Genomic DNA, 13,833 nt, shown 5'->3' with positions numbered 1-13,833 from the left:
GTAATGATCCTTTGGGTTATGTAAAATATTGGGAAATTTATATGTGGTTGAGCAACTGTTAGTTTCTCCAGGACTCAGCTGCATGTACTTAACATTCAGGACATTCTTCCGATAAGAGGTGAATTCCACATGAAAAAGGTTCATTCTAAATTAATGCTGGGAGCCAGGATAGTGTAGTCGGTATAGCGACTGGCTACAGGGTGGATGACTAACGGGTCAGAGTTTGAGTCCCACTTGGGTCTAGAATTTTCCCTTCTCCACGTCGTCCAGACCGGCTCCGGGGCCCACCCATCTTCCTATACAGTGGGTACCGGCGGCTCTTTCCCCGGGGCGTGAAGCTGACCACTCACTTCCAAGTAGTGCTGAGGTCCAGGAAACATGTGTCTGTATATCCACTCCCCCATACGTCTTCATGGCGTAGTGCTTTATTTAGTTAAGAACAGGGACAACTTTATTCAATTAATGCTTCTGGTTACACAGTAGTATAGAGTAAGTATTGTCGGGTATTTTTACCACCTCAACAGTAACCAGACATGAAGCACAATTAATCTATATAAACACTACGAAATTTAACATTAGGGTACTTCTCCCGACATATGATGCCGTGTAATCTGGTATAAGTTTACCAACGTTATGGAGGAACGTGCCTGTCTCGATCTTGCTGTTTGGTTTTGCTCTTCAGCCTTGAAGATGGATGCGATATGCTCCCCCTTAGTGTCGGCAAACTTCTGACTTCATATCCTTCTTATTTTCACAACCCGACGGGCCGCGAATAAGAAGTAACCTTCATAGTCAACACCTCAAGAACCTTAACCTCACTTTTTTTTTCCGAAATTAGAAAAAATAAAATACAAGTGTATGTACATAAATGGCCAAGGGGTCTAAGGCAATGCCTATCCGGCAGTACCATCTAGCGGTAGGATATCTGTATGAAAGAGGACCATGGAATGTACTGGGTGCAGTGGTATGGAACCGTGATTTGAAGTGTTTGAGGGGTATGAAATATGTCTGTGTTTGGGCTGAGAAATGAGATAGAGAGTGTTTGTATCTGTGTGTTCTTGAATTGGTATGTACAGGTTAAGAATATACTGTATACTCGAATCGTTCGAATATCTATAAGGACCTCAGATTTATATCGTATACCAGGAGAAACTGTTATAGTCACTCTTCATTTTGAAGTTAAGTGGCAGTCAGAGGACCATGATTGTGTAATAGCAAAAATCGGATATTCTAGCCTATGATGGGCAGTTTTGCGGTTATTTTTACCGAATGATGCAGGAGACAAACGGAGTTGTTCAGCTTGCACATGCATTGACGCCTATTAAGTCGTGATTTTCATGGAAATAGATTGCGCATTTATGCATATAATGAACAAATTGGAGAAAAGACTAAAGCTCAGAACCGTCCACACCCCCATACGCCCTCATGCCGTAGTGCTTAATTAATTAAACACAGGGACAACTTACCTTTATCTACAGTTAATGGATCTGCAGAATTCTGGGAACCGATTATGTATTGTGTGAGTGATGTACAAATGCTGTATCCAACATAAGTATGAAATATCCACTGTGACAAAGTGCACCTTCTGTAATACACGGATTTGTAGATATAGGTGCCCAGCATGGCCCTGCTATGCTTAATAGAGGGAATTTCTTACTTATCATGTAGTATTAATGAATTTATAACGTATTTTGATTTGCCCACATGGCGGATGAATGTTAATAATGAAACTAAATTTGTTACTTACGTTAACACATCAGTCAAGCTGAATAAATAAATTAAAACTTTAAATGGAACCAGCTAATTGGCCTATAATTTTTGGCAGTCAGAAACCGAAGGTTAAACTTGAAAGGAAGACTTGTTTGTGATTCTTGGAGGCATGACCAACCAACTGAACCACTTAATGTTCAGATAATAAACCATTTAAAAATTATTTAAGAAAGGAATATGAGGCTTGGCTGCTATCTGAAAATCTACCAGTAACATCTGGTGAGATCAAGAGGCCATCTTTTTCAGAACTTAAAAGAATCGACCTTGGCTGCTTGGAAGCTCACAGGAGAAACAGTGGAATGGTCATTCAAGAAATGCTGCATTACAAATACACTTGATGGCACAGAAAATTAACTAATTAAGCACTACACCATGAAGGCATATGGGGAAGTGGATGTATAAAGGTAAGGTAAATTTGTCCCTGTGCTTAGTAAATTAAGCACTATGCCATGAAGGTGTATGGGGGAGTAGATATATACATCCACATTTTCTTGACCTTGGTACTGGTTGGAGGTGAGTGGTCATCTTCATGCATCAGCCCCTTTACCCTGGGAATAGAGCCTCTGGTACCCATTGGATAGGAGGTTGGGTGAACCCCAGAACTGGTCTGGATGTTGTGGAGAAGTGAAAATTCTTACACCAGGACTTGAACTCCAACCCCTTGGTCATCCAGCCCGTAGCCAGTTGCTATACCAACTGTGCTATCCTGGCTCCGGGATGGATGTATAGATCCACATTTGCTTGACCTTGGTCTAACTGGAATTGAGTGGTCAGCATGCTCTGGCTGCTTTAACCCCGAGCGAAAGAGCCCCTGGTACCCGTAACCAGTCCTTATACCAGTTGCACTCCCTGCTCCTGCTTGGATCAGTTCTGCAAGAATTTGATCAATGACTATTTTCCATAACAGTTTCAAAAAAAGCAAAGCACAACAAAATGAAACTGAGGCTCAGGTGTATGCATTTCTGTTTGCTTGTTATTAAACTCTTGTTCATTTAATTACTAGGTGAAGTAATTTTTCTTCTTATAACTCATCTAACCTATGGACATTCATGGTAGTATTATCATAGATTACAATTATTTTGTGCTGTGTTAACAAATACTAGCAGGTACAAATAAAAGTAAGAAACTTTGTGGAAGGAATTACTGAAGTTGCTTTGGAGGTTTCGTTTGCAATGCGGAATTGTCAGGAGAAGGAAATGTGTGTAGAGAGGTTGGGATATAGTACAGATCTTTCTGAATGCTCTGTGGACTGCTTCTGATACTTTGATTGGGCTGTTTATGGCAGACATGCCATTTTTTAGCCATTTCCCTCACATCCAGGAAAATTCTCATTATCATAACACATGGCTTGTTACATAATCTTTACAATTGATGAAGTGTATGTATTTCCTAATGACTTTGAACTAGTCAGTGGATTTTTATATCATATGGTAAGAATTATATGAGGCCACTCCAATTTCTTACTACCACTGATATTATCAGCCTTTTGATCTTGCTAACTACTGAGGAGAAAATGTCACCCACCATGTAATTTATATGATGGTAAGTGCCACTTTTGTTATTTTTTTATTTTGTACATGTTATGGCGTGGAGGTATTCCCACCGCTTCCACCACTGTTACGCCCTTACGACGGGTGGATGGGTTATCTCACCGCTGTCTTCACTGTTATGGTGCCGCTACACCTCTATTATGCCGTGGTGACAGGGGGCGTGGAAGTATCCTGCTCTGTCACCCGGTTTAGTATGCTGCCACCATCTTGTTATATCAAGAAAACTAGTAAACTTATCATTGCTTACGTCACTGTCCTGGCTTAACTCATAATTCGCCGAAGCTTTGGAAGGTCCTGGAGTCGTCAGGGAAGAGGGTACACTTAAGGAAATGCTAGGTTGAAGTAAACTCTCACACATGCCTATCCTATTCTATTTCCCTATGTCACTATATACATACTATATACACTCTTACTGACGTTCGTCGGTTGTATTACACTGGATAATGAACCTGCAGCCATCATTAAGTCTACCTCCTGTCACCCTACTGTCGGGTATTCTACGCCTCTGTATTTCTGAATGAACCTAGTCCATCTAGTTAGCACTATCTTTCTCTGGGGTTTACACTTTACAATTGTCACTATCACACTTAATGTTCATGGCTATATGAAGTTGGTTTCACTTACTTGAGCTTGAAGAAACAGACGCTTGCCATCACCAACCAATGCCCACTCATGGCCATCGCCCTCTCGGCGACAGCCTCTGGCTGAACTCTCTGTCACATAATAATATTAAAAAGTCAAAAGGTAAAAGGTTTTTTGATTAAGTCTTCTAGGGTTTATATAACCTCTCTTTGCTGATACTTCGTGTTCCAGGTATATTGGCCTGCCCATTCTGACGTGATTTTGGGTTGGTGTGGCCCCCTCATTGGTTGCCTATCGAGAAGGGGTTGACTCTTTCAGGCCTACCGCCCTCTCTGACTCAGCGTTTTCCTCCTGCCATAGTGTTTATGACCTACTTAATATAGCTTCTTCCTCAATGTCAGCGTTATTACGCTGTCATGCTAGCATGTATTGCCTGTTACACGTCTTTGTAAACCCAAGCTTCCTGGTTCGTTTCATCATGGCAGTTTCTTACTCTTACAGTCTTGCTACTATTATTCCAAATTTACCTAAAAAACTATATCTACAAGTACCTGACCTTTGCGCCGTTACAGTACAATATGGTGGTCACTTGAAATCAGGATTTAACTTGAAAGTGGTACTAGCTCAGTCAGTATAGTGACATGGCTACAAGCTAAACAGCTGAGGAATTGGGGTTTGGTTTATGGCAGGGGTAAGACAGTTTTTCTTCTGCACATCATCCAGACTGGCCCTGGAGCCCACCCAGCCTCCTGTCAAATGGGTACCAGGGGCTCTTTCCTCAACCAGTTTCATTTAGAGTATGTAACTTGTATGTCCTGTTACATACATTTCTATTTAATGAGGCTTTGTCATAACTAGACCCTTGGTGATGATTAACCATTTTATTTCTGAGCATGTTGAATCTGATGAATGTTGATCCATTCTCCTTAAGGTGTCTTTAATTTTGTTCACTGGGTGTGATGGTACAATGTTAGTTGGGTTCCTTGTCACCACAGTGTGGTGCATCCTCAGATTGCAGATGGAGGAAACAGCCTTCAGATATGGTGGGTAGATGCGAATATATTGAATAAGCAGCCCTGGGCAGCCATCAAGGAGTGGTTCTCTAGCTTAGGGGTTGGGCATGTGGCTAACAATTCCTCACCATAAAAAATAAGCTTGTTACAGAAGATCACAGGAAGCCTCAGACCTGGACATATTCCTTAGATAAATGATGTGCTTACTTACTTACTTCCTTACTCATGGAGCTGAGCCCTTCTGGAGGAACTGCCAATTCTGCAGCTACTCAAGAATTTCCTAGCATTTTATGGAACCCGAAGGATCAGTACCGTGTTCACAAGAGCCCTCCACTGGTCCCTGTCCTGAGCCAGATCAATCCAATCCATACCATCCCATCCTAGTTCCATTTTAATATTGTCCACACACCTACACCTTGGTCTTCCCAGTGGTCTCTTTCCTTCTGGCTTTTCCACCAATATTCTGTACGCATTCCTTGTCTCCCCCATTCGTGCTACATGCCCTGCTCACTTCATCCTCCTTGACTTGATCATTCTAATTATACTTGGAAAAAAGTACAATTTATGAAGCTCCTCATTATGTAGTTTTTTCCAGTCTCCCCTCACATCGTCTTTCTTTGATCCAAATATTCTGCTCAACACCCTGTATACAAACACCCTCAGTCTATGTCCCTCCCTTAATGTCAGAGACCAAGTTTCACACCCATACAGAACCACAGGCAAAATTATAGTTTTGTTTATTCTAATTTTTATGTTTTTGGACAGCAGACAAGCAGACAAAAGGTTCTGGACTGAATTGTATCAAGCATTACACGAGTTCAGTCTCCTCTCAATTTCCTCCTGAAACAGGTTTCAATCTGTTATTGTTCTCCCCAAATATCTGAACTATGCCACATTTTCAAAACATATGTTTCCTATCTTTATGTCATGATTTAGCCCTGCATTTTGGTGACAAGACAGCAATGTATACTTAGTTTTCTCTGTGTTTACTATAGACCAACCTGTTTACTTGCGTCACTTAAAGTTTGTGTTTTTTTCTTTATGGTATCTATATTATCACCCAGCAGATTCACATCATTGACATATGCTAACAGCTGATGTGTCCCGTTTAATTTCAGTCCCACCTGGCTTCCCTGGACCTGCCTAATGGCATACTCTAAAGCAAAGTTGAAAAGGAGTGGCAGTGAAGCATCTCATTGTGTTAGACCATTCTGGATAGGAAATTTATCAGAGAAATGTTTACCTACATGGACTTTACTATACGTTTCGTTTAAACACATTTTATTGAACCTAACCAGCGTGGGAACCCCCACATACTAACACGCGGCTTCATCTGTCTAACAGACAGCATTCAACTTCTGCTCAAGCCAAGTCAATGTCACATTGTGGGCAGCACTCGATGTCCAGCCCACCTGTAGATAATCACGTGCGCTAGCCAATCAGCACTCACAATTGCAACTGCAACTTTAGCTCCACCCAATAAGCATGGTATAAAAGGCGGAACTCAAAACTCGCAATCATCAGTTCTTCGATGGTCCTGACTACGACAGAGACAGCTAAAGCAGCTACTGTGACGTCTCGAAGCAGCAACGGCTCTGTCATTTACCGCACCATTGGCAGCTGTTCCTACTAGCACACGCAGCACCGCATCACCGGTCAGCCAGACCAGCTGAACGGCCATAAAGAAGACCTGGTCTGCTACAAAGCAGCTAACGCTACTAGTGCAAGCACGGTCGAAGAAACGGCCCTTTTCAGAGCCCACAAACTTGTGAGCAACTATTCGAGAATAACATATACAATTATTATAGTTTTACGTCGTCTCTTAGAACATCGACATCCCACATTGGTGACCCCGACTCAGCATGGACGCCGCAGACAGTTCGCAAGCAGCAGTATCCAGAGTGGCCGTGCGGCTCCCGCCGTTCTGGCCTGAGCCACCAGCCGCGTGGTTCGCCCAGGCCAAGGCGCAATTCACCTTGGCCGGTATTAGCAGCGAGCGCATCAAGTTCTGCCAAGTGATCTCACAGCTGGACCACCGGTACGCCACAGAGGTGGAGGATATCTTCACCTCTCCGCCTGAACGAGACCCCTACACCCTACTGAGGACCGAGCTTGTGAGGTGGCTATCCCCATCGACATAGCAGCGCATCCGGCAGCTCCACATGGTCGAGGAAATTGGCCACCGTAAGCCGTCCCAGTTCCTGAAATACCTCAAGAGTCTCGCACCAGATGTGTCTGATAACGTCATCCGAAGCGTCTGGACCAGCCGGCTACCCCGCAACATACAGAGCTTCCTTGCCAGCCAGAACGAGAGCAACTCGGAGGCCGCAGCCTTCTGTGCAGACCGCATCTCCGAGGTCGAAATCCAGCAGGCGCTCGCTAGTGAAAATCAACCCACGGACAACACCGCACTTCGGCAGGAGATCGCTAACCTCTCCCTCCAAGTGGCAGCACTCAGTGCTGGACAGGACCGCCTCCACGACCCCTTCAAAGATCTCGACCCCAACCCAAGAGACCAAGGTCCGAGATCCAAGGGTACCCGTCCCACCTTCAACAGCCGCCGGCCGGTCAGCAGATCCCCTCCCATGGCGACACCACATCCACTACCTGCTGGTACCATCGTCGCTTCGGCGCTCGGGCCCAAAATTGTACTCTGCCCTGTTCCTACCGCCAGCAAGGAAACTGACACAGCAGACATCACCGGCGGCACATGTCTATGCTACGACGACAGGCCTCCTCTTCATAATGCACAAAGTCAGCAAACGGCATTTCCTGGTCGACACGGGTTTGGTCCTCTGCGTGTACCCCCACAAGCTCGTCTCTCGATGTAAGGAACATACCAACTATTACCTGTGTGCGGCTAACAGCACTACCATCCACACATGTGGATGGCTGCCTCTCAGTCTTAACTTGGGCCTACCCCGAGACCTCACGTGGCGGTTCGTGGTGGCCGACGTTATGCATCCCATCATCGGTGTGGACTTCCTATAGTATTTCGGTATCCTGGTGGACTGTCGAAACAACTGCATTCTGGACAGGGTCACAACGCTGTCAGCCCCAGCGGCCAACGCTATTCATGTCCTTCAGCCTGCGCAATGCCACCCAGACCTTCCAGTGCTTCATGGACGACATTCTACGTTGACTCGAATTCTGCTTCGTGTACTTAGACGACATCCTTGTCTTCTCTCGGTCACTCGAAGAGCACGAACAACACCTACGTGCTCTCTTAAACCAACTCCAGAGGTACGGGATCATTATCAACCCAGCAAGGTGCGTCTTCAGAGCACCCGAGGTCACCTTTCTCGGCTACAAGGTGTCCGCCGAGGGTTCTGAACATCTGAAAGACCGAGTGGCCCATCTCCAGGACTGTCCCCCTCCGACGACCGCCAGTCAGCTTCGGCGATTCCTAGGCATGCTGAACTTCTACAGGCGATTTCTGCCACACGCAGCAACCACGCAGGCACCACTGCACGACGTCCTCTCCGGACCCAAATTCAAGGGCTCCCACCCCATCACTTGGACACCGGAGCTCCACAAGGCATTCAAAGAGTGCAAGGCTAGTTTGTCATGCGCCACGCTATTGGCTCACCCGGATCCATCCGCGCCACTTGCACTGGTCACAGATGCCTCCATGTCCGCCATGGGTGCCGTGCTACAACAACGCATAAGGAACACCTGACAGTCCCTCGCCTTCTTCTAAAAAAGAACATAACCCTGCCCAACAGAAGTGCAGTGCCTATGGCCGTGAGCTACTGGCTATCTACGAGGCAGTAAAGCATTTCCGCCATATGCTGGAAGCGCGTCACTTCAGCATCTTCACCGACCACAAGCCAATCACCTACGCCTTCCAGAAGAAGCGGGATAGATGCTCACACCGACAGTTCAACCATCTAGACTTCGTCTCCCAGTTCACAACTGACATCCGACACATCTCTGGACAGGACAATGTTGCCGATGCCCTCTCTTGCGTCAAGTCTGTTAGTGCGCTACTACCTTAGGACGCACTTGCTGCATCACAGGACAGCGACGATGAACTCCAAACACTCCTGTGGTCAACCACCGCCCTGCGGCTCTAGAAACTACCAATCCCCGGTACAACAGTCTCTATCTACTGCGACACGTCTACCGGGCGATCTCGGCCGTACATTCCGGCGCGTCTACATCTCCAAGTGTTCCAGTCTGTCCACGATCTGTCGCACCCAGGCACCAGAGCAACAGTGAAGCTGGTCGCAGAGTGATTCGTGTGGCCAGGCGTGCAGAAGTATTGTCGCATCTGGGCACGTGCTTGCCAGTCCTGCCAGCGCTCCAAAGTCTCCCGCCACACAGTCACCCCACTGGGTGACTTTACACCGCTGGCAGCCTGTTTTCTGCACGTTCATATCAACCTTGTGGAACCCCTTCCGATGTCATCGGGCTACACATCCTGCCTCACTGCAGTCGACCGTTTCACCTGCTGGCCACAAGTCGTCCCCATTCCAGGCATCACAGCCAACATGGTGGCATGCACCCTACTGACCGGCTGAATATCATGCTTCCGTTGCCCACAGACCATCACCACCGACCAGGGATGCCAGTTCGAATCTCAACTCTTCCAGTCCCTGGCCAGAAATCCAGCTTTCACGTATAACCGCCAACCATCCAGCAGCTAACGTACTCATGGAACACTTCCACCAGACACTGAAGGCAGCCATCATGTGCCACACGGATCAACAGTGGACCGAGCCGCTTCCTCTGGTTCTCGCGATCTGCACCGCATTCAAGGAGGACCTGCAAGCATCGGTAGCTGAGCTCGTGTATGGCGAGCCCTTAACGCCATGTCCAAGGTGAAAGCGGGCACAAGGGTGCGTGCGGTGCAATGCGTGGAATGCGGTAGACGTTCATGATCAAACTGGTTGTATTAAATGAACTTGTCCAAATTGAGCACGTGATATGTACGATGCAGCTCAGTCGCACCGCACCCATTGTTTGAAATAACAAACAGTTTGATTTTTACCGCAGTTGTCATCCGGCAAGCAGTAGCAATGGAAGCGCTGATTTCGGAAGTACACGAAAGAAATGCATTGTAGAATAAAAGAAACCTTCATTACAAGGATCGAGTAACTATCAACAAGGAATGGGACTCTATGGCTGACAGTATGAGATATTCAATTAAGTTTTATAATATATTGATTCTCAGCTTTAAATTTTATTTAATGAAAAGTATTCACAAAAGATGCTTCGCACATTTTCTGCTGCTCTTAATGGACGATTATTCACCGTCGAGAGCTGTAAGTTATTGTTTCCTTCTGTCACATTATCTTTCGATATGTCGATAGAAGGATCTTCTTCCATGTCAATTATAGCATTATGCAAAAGGCAAATTGCTTTTACGATATGAACACTTGTTTCAATAGATTTCAATAAAATACTAAGTTTTGCAGAACTTATACCAAAGGCGCACTCTACAGTCATTCTAGCACGTGATAAACGGTAATTAAAATATGAGGCAGCTACATTGTTTTGAACTCGTCTTCTAGGGTAGGGTCTTAATAGATATGTTCTTAAAGGAAATGCCTCATCTCCTATGAACACAAATGGAGAGTTTTGTTCGAAGTTAGGTAGCTGCTTATCTTTTGATAAAGGTAAAGAGCCATTTCTAATGTTTTGATGAATAGCTGAGTTAGAAAATACTCCTGCATCACTGTCTTTTTCATATGCTTCCACATCAACCATTAAAAATCGATAAATTGCATCAACGATTGCCAACAGCACTATTGAAAAAAAATTGTTTATAATTGAAAAACATGCTGCCTGATTTAGCTGGACACTTCAGTCTAATGTGTTTTCCGTTGATACTGTGTAAACAGTTAAGGAAGTTCCATTTTTCGAAATAGTCTTTAGCAACCTTTTTAATACACTCAGCATTAGGCACAGGCATATGCGTTTTCTGAAGTTAATTCCAAATGGCCTTGCTAACCTCTATAACTATAGATGCAGCAGATGATTTTGATATTCGAAAAGTGAAAGCAATTTGTCTAAATGCAATTCCCATTGATAGGTGTCTGAAACAAAACGAATCAGATATTTTTCTTTCTTTTTTCCAGAGGAAGATGCGAAAAAGAAATGGCGCAATTTACGTGATCAATTTTTAAAAGAGTTTAAAAAAATCCCTAAAAGCAAATCAGGTGATTCCCGAGATTGTGCTGCAACGTACCCTGGAAAATGACAGTATTTTACCAATCTACACTTCTTAAAGGATACAGTAGTCCCAAGAGATACTGAGGGAAATTATCACTGTTATCACGCAGGTCTATAGGATTGAAAGTGAATTTAATGAAAATGAAGATTGGGAAGAAACTGTTAGTATGGACTCGAACACAATTGTTTCTGTTCCACAAGCAAGTTTGAATGAAATACTAACACCGTCTGGTTCTCACCCAACAGAAAATCCACTATCTTTGTCCAAGGCAACAGTACCTCATCCAAGGAGGAAGAGAGTAATGGAAGATAATATTAAAGTAGAACAGAGACTATTAGACATTGAGGTTAAAAAGCTTGCACTCCTTCAAACACCAGAAGATGAGAATTCTCTCTTTCTGAGATCACTACTGCCATATTTAAAAAGAATGGATCCATTTCAGCAACTACGAGTTAGAACAAAATTTCAAGACATACTGCTGCAAGAAATGTCACAAGACCAATCGAGCAGTTTCCAGACTTCCGGTACAAGTTACCCTATTATGGGTTCATCTACTGCTGTGTCATCAGTCCAATCAAACTATTCCAACATTTCTTCACCCACTTCTCCTGCCAACTCAGCTTACTCCAATATTCCTTCTTCATTGTCTGATCATAATTGTTATTCGAATCTTACCACTTCCCCTCATGGCACAAATATATTGTAGGCAGAAAACAATGAATCCAGTAACTTGCACCTTTTACCTTTGTAATAATAGTCTGTACTCTGAAAATAGTTAAATAAAATATTAGAAATAGAATTGTTACTCAGTTACTTACCTCACAGTTAGCAAAAGTCTCTCTTCCACAGATATGTCTTTGAAAGTTTGTTGTACAATGATAAGAGGAAACATGTACTTTTTCCACAGTATAGTCCAAGGTATTTATTGTCATTCTGGTATACTGGTGAAATGCCTTTTCATCCGCTCATAACTGAGGGTACAGATGAAATTCACCATAAATCAACCTATTTCTATATATTACCTGAGTCTTTTGTCTGATACGTCTCTTCTTAAGTTCTTGTAATATTTTCAGTTTTACTAAACTGTTTTCCATTAATAAAATTGTACGCATCAAACTCAAAGCCTTTGTTCTACTCGGGAGATTTCTCTACAACTGAATTGCACGCATCGATTACATGCATGCAGTAACATTTGCCACCTCCAGTTTCCCTGCAAATATCTGTGATGCGTTAATGCGGTGCGGTGTCCGCATCGCACGTACTCACATTCACCTTGGACATGGCGTAAGAATCCACTAACTCCAGCGCACCTCATCACAGAGCTGCGCCAGCACATGGCGCGACTCCGACCAGTCCCGGCAGCATGCCATGCCTCCCCAACTACTTTCGTGCACAGTGACCTCGAGAAGTGCACCCACGTCTTCCTTCGGCAGGATTCAACACGCTGGGCTTTGGAACCCCTCTAAAGCGGCCCCTACTGGGTCCAGTCACGGAGAGAGAAGATGCTGAAACTCGTGCACGGAAGGCACGTCACTGTGTCAGCTGACAGGATCAAGCCAGCCTACATCCTACAAGAGACCGACCGCGGCAACAGCATCAACCCACCAGCTGCAGCGACCCCGACCGTAGGACCACCTGCCATGCCAACACAGTTCCCTACAAGGACTACACGCTTCGGGCGCCACATCCATTTACCCGCTCACCTGAACACATGAGCATCAATTTTCGCGAGGGGTTGAGTGATGTGGGAACCCCCACATACTAACACGCAGCTTCGTCTGTCTAACAGACAGCATTCAACTTGTGCTCAATCCAAGTCAATGTCACATTGCGGTCAGCACTCGTATTTATACAGCACTCAATGTCCAGCCAACCTGTAGATCATCACGTGCGCTAGCCAATCAGCGCTCACAATCGCAACTGCAACTTTAGCTCTGCCCAAAAAGCATGGTATAAAAGGCGGACCTCAAAACTCGCAATCATCAGTTCATCGATCGTCCTCACTACGACAAAAACAGCTAACGCAGCTACTGTGACGTCATGAAGCAGCAACGGCTCTGTCAACTTTCGCACCACAGGCAGCTGTTCCTACCAGCACACGCAGCACCGCATCACCGGCCAGCCAGACCAGCTGAATGGCGGTAAAGAAGACCTGGTCTGCTACAAAGCAGCTAACGCTACTAGTGCAAGCACGGTCGAAGAAACGGCCCTTTTCAGGGCCCACAAACTTGTGAGCAACTATTCTGTACATTCGAGAATAACATATACAATTGTTATAGTTTTACATGGTTGTCTCTTAGAACATCGACATCCCACACTACTTTTATGGATATTCCAAACTCTATCATAATATTGTACAATACTTCCCTCCTAACTGAATCATAGGTTTTCTTGAAGTCTGTGAATAGCTGATGTACTGTCTCATCATACTCACATTTTTTATCCAATATCTGACGAATGCAAAAGATATGATCTGTAGTTGATCTGTTATGTGGAAACCCACACTGATGATCCCCAATAATTTCATCTACAAGGTGGTTGAAATGTGACCGGGACCTATTTAAAAAAAAAAACATAATTGCCAAACACTTACTTGCACATGTCAGTCTTCAATGTACTCCTCTCCTGAGTCAACGCATTTTTTCCGACTTTCTGGAAGCATCCTGATGCCCCCAAAAAAAAAGACTTGCGGTTGGCGGCGTATCCAATCCTGAACAGTCTGGATGACTGCATCGTTGTC

The 13,833-nt window shown here is 44.7% G+C and overlaps 1 protein-coding gene across 3 annotated transcripts in view; it reads left to right on the top strand.

Annotated features, from left to right (window-relative positions):
- Nucleotides 1–920: 920 nt before the first annotated feature.
- Nucleotides 921–13,833, top strand: part of LOC111870800 (glycosylphosphatidylinositol anchor attachment 1 protein) — a 65,096-nt gene continuing 52,183 nt past the window's right edge. For 2 of the 3 annotated variants that reach the window (XM_023863358.2, XM_023863348.2), the window contains exon 1: nucleotides 932–1,066. The gene's annotated coding sequence lies outside the window, so the exon portion shown is untranslated. Of the gene's footprint in view, nucleotides 1,067–13,833 lie in introns of all 3 variants that reach the window. The other variant, XM_023863366.2, reaches the window with a different exon arrangement.

The sequence above is a fragment of the Cryptotermes secundus genome, unplaced genomic scaffold, assembly GCF_002891405.2.
Source record: "Cryptotermes secundus unplaced genomic scaffold, Csec_1.0 scaffold2112, whole genome shotgun sequence".
Lineage (NCBI taxonomy): Eukaryota > Metazoa > Arthropoda > Insecta > Blattodea > Kalotermitidae > Cryptotermes > Cryptotermes secundus.
Note: the sequence above shows the minus strand (reverse complement) of the source record. Positions and strands in the feature narration are given on the sequence as shown.